We start from the raw sequence: 20,282 nt of genomic DNA on the forward strand, positions 1-20,282 counted from the left end.
TTTCATTTTCTAACAGTATCACTTGTTTCTTTTCTGTCTTTTTTTTTTTTCTCTTATATACACATTATTTGAATAAATTATTTAATAAAAAGATAACAAAGAAGTCTGCCAATACTGTGCACCTCAGCCTGGACCCAGTCCTCTCTCCGGATAAACCTATTATCAATTTGAGGTGTAACCAATTGTTTTCTGTGTGTGTTTGCATAGATGTGTGTGTATTCGTATTACACTGTTTCGTATCTAAAACATAAATGGTACCATTGTTGTACTTTTAATTCTGCAGCTTGCTCGCCTTTCTTTCTTTTTTTAATTTACTATGCCTTGTGGAGATCTTTTCTTAGCCACATATTTAAATCTAATTCATTCTTTTTGTTACATCACATAGCATTTCCTTTTACTGTTTCCTCTCTACCTTGCCTCAGCTTTTGAAATGGCTTATTCCATAGTGAGTCAACACTTAATTGTATCTGCATTTATGGGACAAGTAGAGACAAGCATAAGCTTTATGGCTCACTGGAGTGTTAGTAAGAGAGGAAAGAAACACAAGAAGAACTCGTACCAACACTCTCAGCGGAGGTGAGATGCTTAGGGCAAGGACAGTGTTATCAGATTTGTTGCCTCTCAGTTTAGCATTTACTTTTTAAAAAATTAGCCCGTTCTCCAGAGATATATTCCTGAGATATATCCAGAGATATATAAGAGACAGTAGTAGCATACTTGACAGTGCTATGGGGATTAAATGAGATAACATACAGGAAAGAACATCAAAACCACGCAAACCGAAATGTGTACCTTATGAACTGTGTCTGCTTACTTTCTTCCCTCTCTCCCTCCCACTCCAGATATTATGTTGTGAGGCAACCCCTCAAAGACGGTAGTAAATGGAACTAGAAGTGTCATTATTAGATATTCTGGAGCAGGAATGTACTTCAGAGCATGCACCTTGGAGCTGGATCTCTCTCTAGATTCAAGTCCCTGATGTGACTCTCAATTAGTTGTGTGACTTGAATAATGCCTTGCCATATGTAAAATAACGATAGCAATAATAATAAACCGAGCCTGTAGGGTTGTGGTGAGGTTTAAATGAGATAATTTGTGTGACGTATTTATAGTTTCTGGTCTAGCAAAGTCAGCTGCTATGGTCATTATCAGAGAAGCTGCAATATCCCCACTTTCATTTTCTGTCCACAAAGTACCACTATCCATTTTCTTCAGATGTGACAAAAAAGGCAGGCCTAATCTCAGGATTAAAGCACAGCCTATATATATATATATAATTCCCTGAGCACCTACTGTCTAATACCCGTTGGACACACTGTGCAAAACATAAAGGCAGTGCAAGCAAGACATGGCTCTTGCCCCAAAGTGCTTGTTAGTTGTTAAATTGAAATGCCTTAATGTATGAGGTTAACACTGGAAAGAACTTTGAACCGGTCAGATGAAAGGCGTTCTGTAATATACTCTCTGGGTAACAGGTAATAACCTAAACACAGGGTAGTATTACGACTATACGTGCCCAGTGCTATTTTATCCAATTTTTCTGTTAATTACAAAGGTATATATAATCCTTTAACACCTGCTCATTCGTTTCTTGTCTAGCTTCAGAATCATTTTAGAAGCTTAGCTGTAGAACTTGGGCCATCAGATCACGTACTTACACTGGGCTGGTTCCCTGGCTGGAGGTTGTTCTCACTTCCTCTTTACCCTGCTGGAAAGAGCGAGGTTCCCCAGGAGCTGGTAGAGAGCTGCTCTCCACAGGGCCCCAGGATTGAATACAAATGTGCAGATATTCTGTTACTCTGGACAAAATACCTGATATTTAGTGAGCACATAAAATCCCCAAAAGTTGGAACTGTCTTAAAGAGCCTGAGGATGCCACTTGAAGGGACCAAAGGTACTTTATTTTGGGAGGAAATGAACCTACAGCATTTCCAAAATATTAGCCTAGTCCTCAGCCCATTAAGCTTCCTCTGACCAACAGAGCCCATTTTCTGTTGTGTGGGCAAACCCATTCAAGCAGGCCCAGACAGAAATTCCAACTGGATAGAAAAGGCCACCTCAGCTGTCAAGCACAGAAGCCATGTGTAGCTTTGGTTTAAGAATCAGTCCAGGGAGCAGATGCTCCGAGTGCCTGGGGTGTGGCAGGCCTATTCCTGGTACAAGAACAAACATCCTTTCTCTTAATTCCACGCATAAGTCAGGGGCAGACAATACTGAATGTTTTTATCTTTAAAGGAGCTATATTAAATCATTCTTATGAGAAAAAAAATCACTTGTAGTATAAAAAAGTGTGACTTCTCAGAGAGCCCGTATTTCTTAGCAAAGGAATATGCTCATTAAATCATACCTCTGTAAGGAAGAGATTCTTAAGAATAGAGTGCATGACATCTATTATTAGGTTAAGAAGGATTCAAAGCACTGTCTCTATTACCCCTTTCAGAAGATGACCTTTTTATTATATTTTTATTTGATAAGGAGGGGCACCTATTTGAAATTTTTGCCTAGAAACCCAGAATAAAACTTACAGCGTGTTAGAATTGTAATGAGTTTGCCCCTGCATTTCACAGTCAGAGTTCAGGGCTCTGAAAAATATGCTGTCCAAATTTTTATTGGGAATTAACTTCTTTTTGCCTTCCTCTGAGAGATGAAAGCAGCTGGTTATGAGACTTAAGAGAGAGCCTATTTTCCAAGGAAGAACAAAGAGAAAGCAGGCACCCCTCCCCCTCGGAAAAGCCACTTTGCTTTGTCTGAGCCGACTCCCTCTGAGGACTGTGGCAGGAGAGGCTCAGAGCTGTGTCCCTGCCGATTAGTTTACTAACACATGGTTCAGCAGTCCTGGGGATGGGGAGGTGTGTGCTCGCCCGCACAGTATTAATGTTATCAGCTGCCCTGTTCCTGTGTCCTCGCCCCGAAGGACACTTTTGTAACAGTAACACTGAGGGAGACAGCTCCTCCTTTACTCCTGTTTCTCTGCAGATAAACAAATGTCAGGCATGTCTTGGATCCTGTCCCCGACTCAGTCAAGTTACTGTATATCCATTACTCTTCTTTGTACTCCAGACACTGTGCTCTCAGTGTTCATTTGGTTGGATCCAGATTGTGAAGGCTACAGTAGTCATAAACAGGACTTGGGGGCCCAGCTTTCCTTCTGGACCCTCACGAAGCTTCTCTTCCAGTCAGGTTCCTAATTTCTGGTGCTACTGCTCAAAAGAGAGGGCCTGCTTTGAACCAGAGCCTATAATAAATGCCTGCAGCTATGCCTTGATGGGAGATGGAAATTTTCATGCCAAGAGAACATCGACCTGATAAACAGCATGATTAATCTAAATAAAATTGTCCACCTATGGGTCTTCACTCCCTTAAAAGAAGACAAAGGGGGATGTACAACTCTTAGGCTTAATGCACTGAATCTCTGCAAGTAGAAGGGAGGAGAAGGTTATTAGCACACCATTTGGGCAACGTGAAGGACAGGGCTCTGTAGGGGAAAGCATCAGCTTAATGAAGGGCAACCTAAAACTCTATACAGCATAAAAGGAGGGAGGCTGCGCTTTGGCATCATCTTGCAAGTTAACAGTTCCCAACAATCGCGCTGGGTCAGGAGCAGAGACGCAACCGTCATCTTCTTTCCGCGGGCTTCAGCCATAGGGGGAGAAAGGTGGTACCACACTTCTCTCCCAGTGGATGACGATGACGTATTCTAGGCCGATGACTGCGGAGGCTCCTGTCAAATGAGTGAAGAGAAAAAGGAAGTGGGGAGAGGAGGAGGGACTCTAGAAATGAAACTGCAACAACCCTGGAATAAAAATGAGGGGCCATAATGAGAAATGATAAGCACAATCACCTTGAAATTCAACCTTCTGCCCGTTTTTTCCCAGTTTGCTTCTGATCACCTTTTTTTTTTAATTTTGTAAATAAAGCAGGGTGGGATAAATGAAAGAGAGCCCTTATAGGATTCTATTTTTCACTCTCCTTTATGGATTGCTTTAACAATTATATCATAATAATAAAATCCACCATTTTTAGCTTTAGGAAGTGTTAACAACAGTGAAGGTATTTGAAACACTGTATTCCCAAACCACAACGGGCCTCTAAGATTTCTCTTCTCTACAGAAAGACTTATCTGGTTGTGCCCATTACTTTCAGTTTTGTTGGGGAAGGGGCATAACGTGCAGCATCTTGACTGTAAATGTCTGTGGGGAGTAACTGTCCAGGGAGCCATGCTGCAGCCTCTGGCAAGATCCGAGCTTTTTCTCTTTCGACCAGCAGGCGGCGCTGTTTTTCACGGCCACCGCCCCGCCCGCCTCTAAGGTCACTTCCGCTGCGGCCCAGCGAGGCTCTCCCCTGCCACTCCTTGTTGGTCTTTTTGAGGCTGCCTTTCTTTACCTAGCACACACTGCTAGCGTTTCTGAACCACTGTGCTCTTGTGACAGTTTATGCTACTTGAGAACTTCCTTCCGGAATCATTTGTGAGAGTGGAAATTCTTAACAAAACAACCCCCCGCCCCAACCCCGTATTTGGGATTGCGTCATCGCTGATTTTTTTTTTTAACATCTCAAATGCATTTCAATTTAAGTCAAATTAAAAAAGCTTATGACTCAACAAAGAAGGCAATATATATTGAAACAGAATGCTTTAAAAAACAAATTCCCCTTCCTGTTTATTCCAGACGCTTCTCCTGGTTTAGAGAGCGGGTCGCGAAAATTCAGCTGCGGCGCCATCTGCTGGAAGCGCCGCGACGCTGCAAGGAGCTTGCCGGGGAAGGAGGAGACGAGTTGCAGGTGAACGTCCTTTGCCCAGAGAAGGCTCTGACACCAAGGTAACATTCAAATGCAGTCCGCTTGTCTAAAAAGAGACCAAGTTGACCCTGCAAGAAAATGGCCTCAGTTTTGAGGAGCCCTGCGGCCTAAATGAACTGGCATATGGTGTATGGGTGTTAGGAAAACCTGGGGCTTCCCGAGAAGAGGAGGCTTAATTCATTTCATTACCCAGCCGCCAGCCCTGCCATATTCTCCGGTGCAACGCTGAAAACTAAAACCGTATTTCCCATCAGTGCACATGAGGAGGTATAAGGTGCAGAAGTCACAATGCATTTGTTCTGTTGAATGGAACTGATTTTGCTGAATGGAAGGAATTTTAAAAGATGAAGAGGGTGACAGAAATTAAATTAATCTGGGAGTGGGGATATGTTGGAATGTGGCCTTGGCCATGGTTTGATACAAGGTCACTAAGACGCACTACCATTTTCCAAACTCTTGAGTCAGTTCTGATTTACTTGATGATTTTTCTATTTAGGAGACTGCAGGCTTTTTCCACACCAGGATCTAAACCTATTTGCAAACACATTTATATACAGACTCCAAAACAAACCTCAATTTACCGTTGCTGGGAACTTTGCTAAAGGCCACAATCAGAAAACTCCTGGGGAACTGGATGAAAGCAAGATTTAGAGCAGAAATACAGTTGGCTCACCCATCTGGAGAAATATGGTGTCACTGATAGGAAACATTTATAATAGGGAAATGTTATCAAACATAGTCCTCACCCTCCAGAGCTTGATAATAACATTCTAACAAAAATGAGTTTTTGTTTTCTGGGATGAGCTCATAATGGGTTTCCTGAAAAAGATGAAGTAGCTTTACCAACAATATAAACCTGTTGGAACCTAACTGGTGATGTAGTTCTTGGGGTCCATGTCATGTCACTTTCGTATGCAGTCAGTGTTTTATAGAGACATCCTTTGGTGCTTGTATATCTAAGCCCTCATGTAGGAGACCTACCTGATTCTACTGCCATAGTGAATTGTGTCACAGAGAAAATGTTAACCCTCCAAGTGGATGCTGGAAGAAAATAAACTAGGAAATCAGGAAGAGAAATAAAATGACAATCCACTGTGATAATGTAAGAAAGGACTGTATCAGAGAAGATTCAGTATATATTCTATTTTGAATGAGCAAAGAGTTATTGGGTGTCAAATTGTTACCAGTAGAGGAATTATTTAATGGCTGATGCCGCATCTGTTAGACCTCGATTCTACTATGGCATTTGTTGAGGAGAGTCTTTCATAGAAATAAACAACTTATAACACATCAGTAGAGTGAGTGGTGACATGCCATGGAATTGAGCATCTCTTGGTGAAGGTGCTTTCACGGTCTCTGGCTTGGAACAGTGCAGGAGGGCAGCGGAGGTGGAGCGCTGAGGCCCAGGCAGTTTAAGCCCTCATGGTCCCTTCCTTTTGCAGGACACAAAGCAGTCCCTAGAAACTGAATTTCTCTCTTCTATGGTGTTTCTTCTTTCATTAACTTGTTTGTTTAGAGGGTGCCTGCACCCTCAGAACAGAGCCACATATACAGCCTGCCCTGGCCTTCCTCACAGATGTCTCAAGAGTATTCCTTGGGCACTATTTCTGGTGAACCCAATATAAAAAGTCTACCCATTCTCCCAGCAGTTGAGCTTGGGATTCAGATATTTTGTGTTTGGCAAAAAAAAAAAAAAACACACAAGGGAAATTTTTTCTAGAGATGACCTCTCCCTTGACTTTCAGCCTATTCTAAATTGGGCTTTTGAGAGAAATGTGATCCTTCGTTCAAAGACATGAAACAGATTGAGCTTAGTAGAAGTTTCTGTCTGGACCTTAGGGTTAGGTAAGTGTGTCTCTCGTGATGAAAATCCCGACTTCACAGAGGACTTGCCTTAACAACGTCAGTTCAACTCACTGTTGTTCTCTCAGCACCAGTCAGTCTTCTCCTCCCTCCCTGCAAAATGTCAGGCTAATGCCTGCTCATCAGTGGGTCTTGTCTTTCTGGCTACTTCCTCCAAGATTTCCTTGATTTCCCCGGGTGAAGGGAGAGTGCCCCTGCTGAGCTCCCCTCCCCTTGTGGTTCCCTGTCATCGCTCTGTCATAGCATACTGTCATTGCTTATCTGTCTCCCATAACAGACTCTTAAATCCTGTGAAGACAGGGTTAAGGCTATTATTATGTTTATTTTGCATCCTCAGTGCCTAATTAGTGCTTCAGATCAAGCAGATAATTAGATAGGCGTTCAGCATACAGAGATGACAAGGAAGGGTATTTCTGATAGAGGGACTAACATGAACACACACAGGTATAGACTTGGAAGAATGGCCAAAGCCTGAGTGTGGTTTGGCCAAAGCCTGAAGCCCCTAGCTCCATTTTTAAATTAAAGGCAAAGGCTAAGAGGAGATTAGGTGGGAAAGAGTCTGAGGTGGTTACGAATATTGTGAATGTTTGTTTAAGGCAGTGGTCATCAGAAGTTGAAACAGTTGTGAATGATGACATTTCTGGTATATTGTCTATCAGATAAGTACTGTACATGTATTTTCATCAGCAAGGAGGAGTCACAGAGCTAGCCCATTTCCCTTATGAAAAATACCACTACGTTGGCAAAACCGATTTACATGATCAAACTAGGCAGTTAAGTAGGCTTATTTTCTATTAGGAAAAGTTAGCCTCCATTTATGGCACCCCACTCCAGTACTCTTGCCTGGAAAATCCCATGGATGGAGGAGCCTGGTAGGCTGCAGACCATGGGGTCCCAAAGAGTCGGACACGATTGAGCAACTTCACTTTCACTTTTCCCTTTCGTGCATTGGAGAGGGAAATGGCAACCCACTCCAGTGTTCTTGCCTGGAGAATCCCAGGGACGGGGGAGCCTGGTGGGCCGCCGTCTATGGGGTTGCACAGAGTCGGACACGACTGAAGCAACTTAGCAGCAGCAGCAGCAGCAGCCTCCATTTAAAAACTTTTTTTGGTAATTTTTGGTGATTTCCTAGCTCTGTTTTTAAATTAAGAACACTATATTACTTTAAGGTCTTCCAGCACCTCACTTGTGACTTCTAATTCTAAGACAGTCACTGTCCAGGGCACAGAGGGTTGCTGGGAATCTGTTCAGGGGATGAAATAAGGCTCTGCCCTTTTTGGCATTTCTTACCGGGATCTCAAGAGACTCTGCCTTGGGCATAGTACATTCTCAAATCATCCCTTCCTTTGGTAACAAATCAGAGTTCAGGGTGGCTGAGGAGTGCCTTTCTCTTGTGAAGGGTCAGAACAGTTGCAAAGAGGAGGCTGGAAAAGAGAAGTCAGCTCCATGTCAGCCGTGATCTGTCCACCTGACAGATCACTTCCAGGAGAGGACACATTTGGTAGCTCAGAATCTGGAAATGGAGCCTCTTATACCATCTATGGGGTGTACCCTAAGGGTACCTAGATCCCAGCTTGAAAGCTGTGTTTCTGTTTTCATTGTTGTTGTTTTAATTATTTATTTGGCTGGGTGCTGGGTCTTAGTTGCAGCACGTGGGATCTTCCTTGAAGCATGCCCGATCTTTAATTGCAGCATGTGGGTGGGCTCTTAATTGCCTTACCAGGAATAGATGGAAGCTGGGCCCCCTGCATGGGAGTGTAGGCTGTTAACCACTGGACCACTGGGGAAGTTCCTGAAGACTATGGTTTTTAAAAAAACCTGGATTTTATCCTATAGAACAGTGGTCTCCAGAGTGGAGTATATAAAAGGTACAGAAAGGAAATATTACAAATTCTACTTGTTAAATGTCATCCTCTTAAACTCTCTATATTGATAGATGTTTATGATTTATATAAAGTAGAAGTATAATAGTGTATAAATAATTTAAAAATAAATTATGTGTGTGTGTGTATCAGAGGATGTGCAAACCTTAGTCTACCGGTAGGCACATGCAATTTAAAAAAGCCTGTGGACTGCTTTTAGGGACAGTGAAGAGTCACTGAAGGTTTCTAAGTGAGGGAGTGAAAATGAGCACTGTCGTTGCCTGCATCTGAGAATGAGGAGCAGTGCTGGGCATCCAGGGAGACACATGGAGGTACTGCCTCCTTCAGAGCTGGCAGCCTGGCTGACGGGTACAAAAGCGAGTAACAATAGTGAGTGCTTGGCTAAGCAAAGGGAGGACAAAAAGGCATCACTTTAAAACAATGTGGAGGGGCTTCTCTGGTGGCCCAGTGGTAAAGAGTCCACCTGCTAATGCAGGAGACATGGATTCGATCCCTGACTTGGGAAGATTCCACGTGCCTCGGAGCAGCTAAGCCTGTGTGTCGCAACTACTGAGCCCACGCACCCAGAGCCCATGCACTGCAGCTAAAGAAGCCACCACAGCAGGAGTCCTGAGTACCGCAGCTAGAGTAGCCCCTGCTCTCCCCAACTAGAGAAAAGCCCTCACAGCAACAAAGACACAACTCGGCCAAAAATAATAAATACATAATTTTTAAAAGATAAAAGAATGTGGAAAGAGCAATTGTTTTTTATTGTTTTTAAACATGTATTTCCTACAGAAAGAGCTGAATTTTCAGTAAAGCCCTAAGATGGTGATAGTCTTGCCTTGTTATTTTCATTTCAAATTTCAAGCATTCTGTTTAGTCGTTCCTTTTTCTCTGTCTTTAACCACCAAATTGATGTTTTATTTCTGACTGGGGGGACCATGCTTTTCTGTTCTTAGAAAGTGAAAAAAGTGACAGTTGCACAGTCATGTCCGACTCTTTGCGATCCCATGGACTGTAACCAGCCATGCTCCTCTTTTTATGGAATTCTCCAGGCAAGAATACTGGAGTGGGTTACCATTTCCGTCTCCAGGGGATCGTCCCAAGCCAGGGATAGAACCTGGGTCTTCTGCATTGCAGGCAGATTCTTTGCCAACTAAGCCACTTGGGAAGCCTTGCCATGCTATTTTCATTTCAAATTCCAAGCATTCTATTTAGTCTTTCCTTTTCCTCCATCTTGAACCACCAAATTTATGTTTTATTTCTGATTGGGGCGGGAATCGTGCTCTTCTGTTCTTAGAAGAAATACCTAAAAGCTGAGAGTTTGTGATTAAGAAGGGTTTATCTATTGTGTTGGTCTTTCAGAAGATATCAACATAATGGTTAAAATGTCCAGGGAAAAAGGAAGTTAGGGGAGTAATTTCAGTAGCTTCTCCATATTTAGAAATTCTACTGTGATCAGAAGTTCCCAGAGAGAGAGCCATTTTTAAAAGTTCCCAAAGAACATCATCATAAGGCATAATGATACCTTAATAGTTGTGTATAATAGATGCACTCTCAAAGGATTTTCATGGTATTATCCTTGTTATTCTCACCAGTTATGTCTCTATTGAAGTGTGAGGGTGATAAAAGAGATCCAAAAGAGTCCCAGGCTCCATCTGAATGGAAGCTTAGACTTCCTGAAAAACAAAAACACTGTTGGAAAAGAATCCTGAAACATTCATCCAGATGCTTACTCTTACCCCTCCCTACTCACAGTAACACCATAGGTATTATTTTTTTAATGATATTGATTTTATTGCATCATTTTACAGATTAGAATGCCAGATATAGTGGATATAAATATGAAAAGAATCAAATTCTTACAAATAATACTTTGCTGCTACAGTATTGAATAATTAGTGGAGGTTGTAATTATAGTACAGCTTTAAATAACATTCTCATAATGGATTTAACACAATGAACCAACCAGGGCCTAAGGTTTAAAGTTCTGCAAAGAGAAATCTGGGACAGTGTGAAAACTCAGAAAGTTCATCCTTCAGCTACGTGCTTCATTTAACCGTAAATCCAGCAACAGAAACATTCACAAAACTTGCAGCGACCCCTGATGAGAGATCTTTTAAGAAACAGGCAAAATAATAATATGGAAACCTGGGTTAGTTTCCCAGGTAGATTCATTCCATCCCATCCCTGTCTAGTCCTATCCTTCCTACCCGAGAACTCTGTACCTGAAGTGCATTATTATGTATCCATAGGCGTTGTTTTAGCCATTTAACAGAAGAAAAAAAACAAGACTTGGGCAAGATAAATATACTTCCCGAGTACATAATTGCTAAGTGGCAGACTTAGAATTCACCTGATGTCTGTTTTACTCAAAGCCTGTTTGACTGCCTGGGAGGCAACTGATAATTTTTGATGGGAGAGTCTCAGTAGTGTGGTAGAGTAGAAGACAGATAACACAGGGTTTGCTGCTGCTGCTGCTAAGTCACTTCAGTCGTGTCTGACTCTGTGCAACCCCATAGACGGCAGCCCACCAGGCTCCCCTGTCCCTGGGATTCTCCAGGCAAGAACACTGGAGTGGGTTACCATTTCCTTCTCCAAGACAGGGTTTAGTCACTCATTATTCAAATATTTATTGAGGAGGGTGGGACTTCTAGGTGTGGTAGAGTGAGGAGGTGGGCAAATCAACTCTCCCAAAAAGCAACTACTAAGCTGGAAAAAATGGATGAGGACAACCATTTTAGCACCCTGAAAATCTACCAAAGGCACAGAATAATGTGAGAAGCGTTTGTGTTTGAACAATTGCTGAAATGTAGTAAAAACAGTGGGAATCTGTGACACGCTTGCTTGAGGATGCTCCCGTTTTCCAGCCCTGCTGCCAGCCTTGTCACCATGGAGATTTTGCCAGAGGTGGGGATACTGTGAGGACTGGCAGCTTTGCTGCCAGAGTCAGAGGGCTCACTTAATAGGGAGCAGGAAAGGACCAATGGTTCTACTAACGCAAGGTTCTAGTTGTTGGGGGAAGAGTATTCCTGGCTGAAGTGTGTATATTTGCAGCTGAGAACAGAGGGCCTAAGATAGCCGCATACTCCTGGCTGACCGCGAGGATTTGTACATGGAGGAGCTATGAAAGGGCCCAGTGGAAAGTAAAAGCAAAAACTCAAATAGGATTGAAAACAGCCTGAACTTTAAATGTGCTCCCCTGCCCACACACCCATTACCAGAGGACAGAACCAATTTCTGTCTGAACACTAGCTAACCACTAGGCTACTTAGACACAGGAATGACCCCTAGGAAGCCAGACTTAAAAAGTAAAAACAAGAGAAAATAAACTGAGCAGGATATCAATAGCCATACCCTTCAAAGGGGACAGATTTAATTGATTTAACTAAAGCAACTTGCTAAACACACAAATGCAGAAGATAGCCTGGAGGGAGAAAAATTGGAATCCAGAGTTGCTACAATACAGTATTTAAAAATCTAGCTTTCAAATAAAATACGCGGAGATAGGAAAGTATGACCCGTTCTGAGGAAAAGCAAAAATCAGTAGAAACTGTCTTTCAGTGTCCCAAGAAGTTGGATTTAGCAGGCAAAGATATCAAAGCAGTTATGTTCAAAGAACTAAAAGAAATTGTGTTTAAAGAATCGAAAGAAAGTAGGACAGTAATATTAATAAATGAAGATACTCAATAAGAAAACACATTATTTAAAAAATTTTAAGTGATTAAAAATGTAGAAATAATACTTGAAAAATTCACTAGAAGGGCTGAAAAGCAGATTCAAGATAGCAGAGAAAAAGAAGCAGTGAATTTGAAGAGAGAGCAATAGAAATTATGTACTGAAGAACAGAAAGAATGAGAATGGAACAAAAGTGACCAGAGCCTCAGAGACTGGTGGGGCAACAGACCAACATATGTGTAATGGAAGAGGAAACAAAAGGTTAGAAAAAAATACTTGAAAAAATAATGTCTGAAAACTTGGCAAATTTGATTGAAAACATTAATCTACACATGCATGTAGCTCAACCAACCCAACTAGGATAACTACAGAGATCCGCACCTAAACACAGCATGCAAACTGTTAAAAACACACAACAAAAAGTCTTTAAGGCATCAAAAGAAAACCACCATCATGCACAATGGAACATCAGTGTAATTACTAATTTCTCATCTGAAACAATGAAGGCTGGGAGGCAGTGGAATGGAATATTCAAAGTGTGAAAGACAAAACTATCTACCAAGAATTTTTTTTCAACCAAGAATTTTATATCCCACAAACCTTCCTTCAAAAATGAAAGAGAAATTAAGAGATACCCAGATAAACAATTTTGAGGAAACTGCCCTCAAGAAATGCTAAAAGGAGTTCTTCAGGCTGACAGGAAAGGATATCAGATGATATTAATAACCCAAATCCAAAGGAAGAAATGAATAAGTAAAAGTTTTTAAAAAGAAGAAATAAAGAGCACTGGAAATGGGTTAATATAAAGGATTATATAGTGCTATAGCTCTGTACTCAATATTTTATAATATCCTATAAGGGAAAGGAATCTGAAAAGGAGTATATATGTATATTTCTGAATCAGTTTGCTGTCCCCCTGACACTAACTCAACATTGTAAATCAATTATACTTGAATAAAAAAAGACAATATAAATATATATTTCTCGTTTCTTCACAAAACGTCTTTTAAAAATATGAAATTGTATGAAGCAATAATTATAACACTATATTGATGAGTCATAATGTGAAATAATAAAATACCTAATAATATATTGAGTAGTATAGATATAACTAGGGAGAAGGCAATGGCAACACACTCCAGTACTCTTGCCTGGAAAATCCCATGGACGGAGGGGCCTGGTAGGCGGCAGTCCATGGGGTCGCTAGGAGTCGGATAGGACTGAGCGACTTCACTTTCACTTTTCACTTTCATGCATTGGAGAAGGAAGTGGCAACCCACTCCAGTGTTCTTGCCTGGAGAATCCCAGGGACGGGGAGCCTGGTGGGCTGCCGTCTATGGGGTTGCACAGAGTCGGACATGACTGAAGTGACTTAGCAGCAGCAGCATAGATATAACTATATGATAAATATAGATAAATATAAAAAACTATATGATAAATATTTAGTGTTAATATGAATATATATTTGAGATATTAATATATATTATAGCCCAAAGGAAAGTGTGGGTAGAGTTATATTGGACCAAAGTTTCTATATTTTCCTGAAATTAAGTTAGGATTAATCTGCAATAGATAGTAGTGAGTTAAGATGTATTTTATAATCTGTATAGTAACCATTAAGAAAATAATTTTAAAATATATGGTAAACCTACATAAGACTTAAATGGTACACTAAAAATATTTATTTAACACAAAAATGGCGCTGGTTCAGAGTGGCTATAGTGGAGACAATGAAAAGTGGAAATACAGTAGATATATTTCAAGGTAGATCTAATGGGATTTGCTGACATACTGATGGGAGTGATAGTAAAAGACTAGTCAGTGATGACTCCAAAGTTTTGGGCTCAGGTGACAGGAAAAATGACATTGCAATTAATTGAGATGGGAAAGGGAGGAGCATGTTTAAGCAGAAGATTAAGAATTTAGGTTTAAGAATCTATTAGATATCTAAGCAGAGAATTCCAACAGGCAGTTGGATACATGGGTCTGCAATTCTGGAAAGCATTCTAAGTTGGCAACTTACGTATCTATTGGTGTTCAGTTCAGTTCAGTCACTCAGTCGTGTCCAACTCTTTGCAACCCCATGAACTGCAGCACGCCAGGCTTCCCTGTCCATCACCAACTCCCAGAGCTTGCTCAAACTCATATCCATCAAGTTGGTGATGCCATCCAACCATCTCAGCCTCTGTTGTCCCCTTCACCTCCTGCCTTCAATCTTTCCCAGCATCAGGGTCTTTTCCAATGAGTCAGTTCTTCGCATCAGGTGGCCAAAGTATTGGAGTTTCAGCTTCAGCATCAGTCTTTACAGAGAATATTCAGGACTGATTTCCTTCAGGATTGACTGGCTTGATCTCCTTGCAGTCCAGCGACTCTCAAGAGTCTTCTCCAACACCATAGTTCAAAAGCATCAATTCTTCAGCACTCAGCTTTCTTTATAGTCCAACTCTCACATCCATAAATGACTACTGGAAAAACCATAGCTTTGACTAGATGGGCCTTTGTTGGCAAAATAATGTCTCTGCTTTTTAATATGCTGTCTAGGTTGGTCATAACTTTTCTTCCAAGGAGCAAGCGTCTTTAATTTCATGGCTGCAATCACCATCTGCAGTGATTTTATCACAGACAGAAAATAAAGTCTGTCACTGTTTCCATTGTTTCCCCATCTATTTGCCATGAAGCAATGGGACCAGATGCTATGAGCTTAGTTTTTTGAATGTTGAGTTTTAAGCCAGCTTTTTCACTCTCCTCTTTCACTTTCATCAAGAACTCTTCAGTTCCTCTTCACTTTCTGCCATAAGGGTGGTGTCATCTGTGTACATGAGGTTATTGATATTTCTCTCAGCAATCTTGATTCCAGCTTGTACTTCATCCAGCCTGGCATTTCGCATGATGTACTCTACATAGAAGTTAAATAAACAGGGTAACAATATACAGCCTTGACGTACTCCTTTCCCAATTTGGAACCAGTCTGTTTTTCCTTGTCCAGTTATAACTATTGCTTATTGACCTGCATACAGATTTCTCAAGAGGCAGGTAAGGTGGTCTGGTATTCCAGTCTCTTGAAGAATCTTCCACAGTTTGTTGATCCACACAGTCAAAGGCTTTGACATAGTCAATAAAGCAGAAGTAGATGTTTTTCTGGAACTCGCTTTTTTGATGATCCAGCAGATGTTGGCAGTTTGATCTCTGGTTCCTCTACCTTTTCTAAATCCAGCTTGAACATCTGGAATTTCTCAGTTCACATACTGTTGAAGCTTGGCTTGGAAATCTTTGAGCATTACTTTGTTAGTGTGTGAGATTAGTGCAATTGTGTGGTAGTTTGAACATTCTTTGGTATTGCCCTTCTTTGGGATTGGAATGAAAACTGACCTTTTCCAGTCTTGTGGCCACTGCTGTGTTTTCCAAATTTGCTGGCATATTGAGTGCAGCACTTTCACAGCATCATCTTCCAGGATTTGAAATAGCTCAACTGGAATTCCATCACCTGCACTAGCTTTGTTTGTAGTGATGCTTCCTAAGGCCCACTTGACTTTGCATTCTAGGATGTCTGGGTCTAGGTGAGTGATCACACCATCGTGGTTATCTGGGTCATGAAGATCTTTTTTGGATAATTCTTCTGTGTACTCTTGCCACCTCTTAATGTCTTCTCTTCTGGGATTTAGGTCCCAGAAGAGAAGAATGGTATTTAGGTCCATACCATTTCTGTCCTTTATTGTGCCCATCTTTGCATGAAATGTTCCCGTGGTATCTCTAATTTTCTTGAAGAGATCTCTAGTCTTTCCCATTCTGTTGTTTTCCTCTATTTCTTTGCATTGATCACTGAGGAAGGCTTTCTTATATCTCCTTGCTATTTTTTGCATTCAGATGGGTATATTTTTCCTTTTCTCCTTTGCCTTTTGCTTCTTTTCTTTTCTCAGCTCTTTGTAAGGCCTCCTCAGACAGCCATTTTGCCTTTTTGCATTTCCTTTTCTTGGGGATGGCCTTAATCACTGCCTCCTATATAATGTCACGAACCTCCCTCATAGCAAGACTAGATGAGTACATAGAAATGAAAGGAGACCTTGAACCCTTGACATTAGGAGTTTAGGAGGGACTTTCTTGATGATCCAGTGGTTAAGACGCCACACTTCCACTGCAGGGGGCACAGGTTTGCTACCTTGTCAGGGTACTAAGGTTCCACATGCCATGTGGTGCAGCTAATAATAATAATGAATTGTTGAAAGAGTTTAGGAACCAAGAAGGAAACAACAATAGCAACTGAGAAATTACAGCCAGGAAGAAAACCAGAAAAAAAACTAAATGAAGAAAGTGTTAAGTGAAGTGTTTTACAGTGTCAGATGATGCTGATATTTTAATTAAAGTAACTGGGAACTGACCATTAGATTTGGTAAACTTGGGGTCATGGGTGACCTTTTGAGAAGTGATGAGGGTTAAAGGCTGATTCCAGTGGGTTCAAGGAATAAGGGGTGGAAACGAGGTATTGTTGGTACATAATTTTTTGCTATGATGATAAGGAGAAAATGGGATAATAGCCACAGGCAGAAGTGAAATCGAGAGAGGTTGTTTTGGAGATGGAGGAGCAGGTCTTAATGCTAAAAGAAAACATAGACTAGAGGTGGGAAATTGATGCAGAAGACAGAAAAGAGAATCACTAGAGTAAAATCCTTGAGTGGGCAAAAGTGAATGGGATATAATGTTGTTCAGCTGCTAAGTTGTGTCAGACTCTTAGTGACCCTGTGGACTGCAGCATGCCAGGCTCCCCTGTCCTTCACTGTCCCAGAATTTGCTCAAATTCGTATCCATTGAGTTGGTGATGTAATCTAACCATTTCATCCTCTGCCACCCTCTTATCTTTTTGCCTTCCGTCTTTCCTAGCATCAGGCTCTTTTTCCACTGAGTTGGCTCTTCACATCAAGTACCCAAAGTATTGGAGCTTCAGCTTCAGCATCAGTCCTTCCAATGAATATTCAGGTTTAATTTCCTTTAGGATTGACTGGCTTGATGTCCTTGCTGTCCAAGGGATTCAAGAGTCTTCTCCAACACCATAATTCAAAAGCATCAATTCTTCAGTGCGCAGCCTTCTCTATGGTCCAATTCTCACATCTATACATGACTCCTGGAAAAACCATAGCTTTGACGATATGGACTTTTGTCGGCAAATTGATATCTTTGCTTTTTAATATGCTGTCTAGTTTGGTCATAACTTTTCTTCCAAGGAACAAGTGTCTTTTAATTTCATGGCTGCAGTCACTGTCTGCAGTGATTTTGGAGCCCAAGAAAATAAAATCTGTCACTGCTTCCACTTTTCCCCCATCTGTTAGCCATTTAGTGATGGGACTGGATGCCGTGATCTTAGTTTTTGTTTTTGTTTTTTTTTTTAGTTTTTTGAATGTTGAGTTTCAAGCCAACTTTTTCACTCTCCTCTTTCACCTTCATCAAGAGGCTCTTTAGTTTCTCTTCACTTTCTGCCATTAGAGTGGTGGTGTCTGCGTATCTGAGGTTGTTGATATTTCCCCTGGCAATCTTGGTTCTAGCTGTGATTCAACCAGCCCAGCATTTCACATGATGTACTCTGCATAGAAGTTAAATAAGCAGGGTGACAGTATACAGCCTTGACGTACTCTTTTCCCAATTTGGAACCAGTCAGTTGTTCCGTGTTCAATTCTAACTGTTTCTTCTTGACCTGCATACAGGTTTCTCAGGAGACAAGTAAGGTGCTCTGTTATTCCCATCTCTTTAAGAATTTTCCATAGTTAGTTGTGATCCACACAGTCAAAAGCTTTAGTGTAGTCAATAAGGCAGAAATAAGTGTTTTTCTGGAATTCCCTTGCTTTCTCTATGATTCAACAAATGTTGGCAATTTGATCTCTGGTTCGTCTACCTTTTCTAAACCCAGCTTGTTCATCTGGAAATTCTTGGTTCACCTACTGCTGAAGTCCAGCTTGAAGAATTTTGAGCATTACCTTGCTAGCGTGTAAAATGAGCACAATTGTGCAGTGTAGTTTGAACATTGGCATTGCCCTTCTTTGGTATTGGAATGAAAACTGACCTTTTCCAGTCCTGTGGCTACTGCTGAGTTTTCCAAATTTGCTTGCGTATTGAGTGCAGCACTTGAACAGCATCATCTTTTAGGAGTTGAAATTGCTCACTTTATTTGTAGCAGTGCTTCCCAAGGCCTACTTGACTTCACACTCCAGGATGTCTGGGTCTAGGCACAGACCCAGATCACATCATCGTGGTTATTCAGGTCATTAAGACCTTTATTGTTTAGTTCTTCTGTGAATTCTTGCCACCACTTCTTAGTCTGTTCTGCTTCTTTTAGGTCTTTACCATTTCTTCCTTTATCATGCCCATTCTTGCATGAAATGTTCCCTTGATCTCTCCAATTTTCTTGAAGAGATCTCTAGTCTTTCCCATTCTTGTTTTCCTCTACATTTTTTCATTGTTCAGGTAAGAAGGCCTTCTTATCCCTCCTCGCTATTCTCTGGAACTCTGAATTCAGTTGGGTATATCTTTGCCTTTCATATACAAGTGGAAATATTGACCTTGAATGAGAGCATGGACAGTTTATTGTCAGAAGCTAGAAGACAGGCAGGAGTGCGTGGGACAATCACAAATAGGTAAATGTTTAAGAAGAACTATCCCAAATTTTGAAATCATGCTAACAGGATTGCCGGGTATCTTTTTAGTGAAGAGCTGGGCTCTGTCCAGCAGGCCCTCTGGGGATTGTCTCATTTTCTAAGGGCAGCCACCTTTGCTTGACTTTCTACTTATTACTGATTAGGATTGTTTTTTTAGTTTTTTTTTTTTTAAGGTATATTTATTTATTTTTGTCTGTGCACAGGCTTTCTCTAGTTGCGGCAAGCAGGGGCTACTCTTTGCTGTGTGCAGACTTCTCATTGGGATGGCTTCACTTGTTTCGGAGCACAGGCTCTAAGCGGGTTGGCTTCAGTAGTTGTGGCGCACGGGCTTGGTTACCCTGCAGCATGTGGGATCTTCCTGTATCAGAAATCAAACTCGTGTCCCCTGCATTGGCAGGAGGATTCTTATCCACTGGACTACCAGGGAAGTCCTGATTAGGATATTTAACAATCCTGTTTCTTATAGAAAACTTACAGTGATGCACACTGTTCATCCGAGAGAAATACAAATGGTTTTTGCCCTATGGAAAAGATAGCCTCACAGGTTATGATTTTTTTGTTTTCCCTTGAAGGGCATTATCAGTTTTGTTTCTACCTAGCAGCCTTATTCTAATATTTTTAAGGTACCTTTCCTGATGAAGTATAACAACTCCTGTTCCTTAAATGCTCTTTGCACCAACTTTATCATTTTACTGGTTCCTTAGTCAGTAAATCTTGAGCACATGTTTAATTCTCTATATATATGTTATGATTTTAACTTTTTAAAATATATGTATTTATTTATTTGGCTGTGCCAGGTCTTAGTTGCAGCATGCAAAATCTAGTTTCCCAACCAGGGATTGAACCCAAGCCCCATGCACTGGGAGCTTGGAATCTTAGCCACTGGACTACTAGGAAGTCCCATGATTTTAACTTTTTGAAAACTATGTTTTAGCAAGGAAAGCATAATATTGGGAGCTTGTGGACAGCCTCTTCTGATTGGTTCTATTTTCCCAGTGAATAAAGATGCAAAGTTATGAACTGAGCATGAGAATGGGAAGAACTTTGGAGGGTTTGAGGATCCTGAAGAAGACGTTTAAAAAAATGTTTAGGAGAATGGGAAAGTGAAGGGACTTAGGGAAATACAATATAACTGCTAAGCAATGGAAGGCCCCCTGGAGGGTAGTGATCATGAATTTTAAGTGGATCTGTCAGCTCGCCACAGCCATGCCTGTAGGCATGGGGTAGGTAGAGATTTAATTAGGTTTGAAGTTTTGCTAAGTGAACACGACAAAGAAAACGGAACTAGGGAGTTGCAGGTGTAACCAAGAGTGTAAGATTATAGTGATGGACTGTGCCAGGAGAGGCGTGAGGACAGAGGGTAAAGAACAGTGAAACGGTGGCATGATTGGCGTCTCTCAGCCTCCTTAAGGGGAAGCATTGTTGGGATTGATTTTCT

General features: G+C 41.2%; 1 non-coding gene across 1 annotated transcript in view; it reads left to right on the top strand.

Moving 5' to 3' along the window:
- LOC102270382 (tubulin alpha-1C chain) overlaps positions 1-20,282 on the top strand; it is a 91,384-nt gene that overhangs the window by 43,255 nt on the left and 27,847 nt on the right. The window contains exon 2 of the transcript XR_011464231.1: positions 4,668-4,817. This is a non-coding gene — a transcript (tubulin alpha-1C chain). The remainder of the gene's footprint in view (positions 1-4,667; positions 4,818-20,282) is intronic.

The sequence above is a fragment of the Bos mutus genome, chromosome 5 (assembly GCF_027580195.1).
Source record: "Bos mutus isolate GX-2022 chromosome 5, NWIPB_WYAK_1.1, whole genome shotgun sequence".
Classification (NCBI taxonomy): Eukaryota; Metazoa; Chordata; class Mammalia; order Artiodactyla; family Bovidae; genus Bos; species Bos mutus.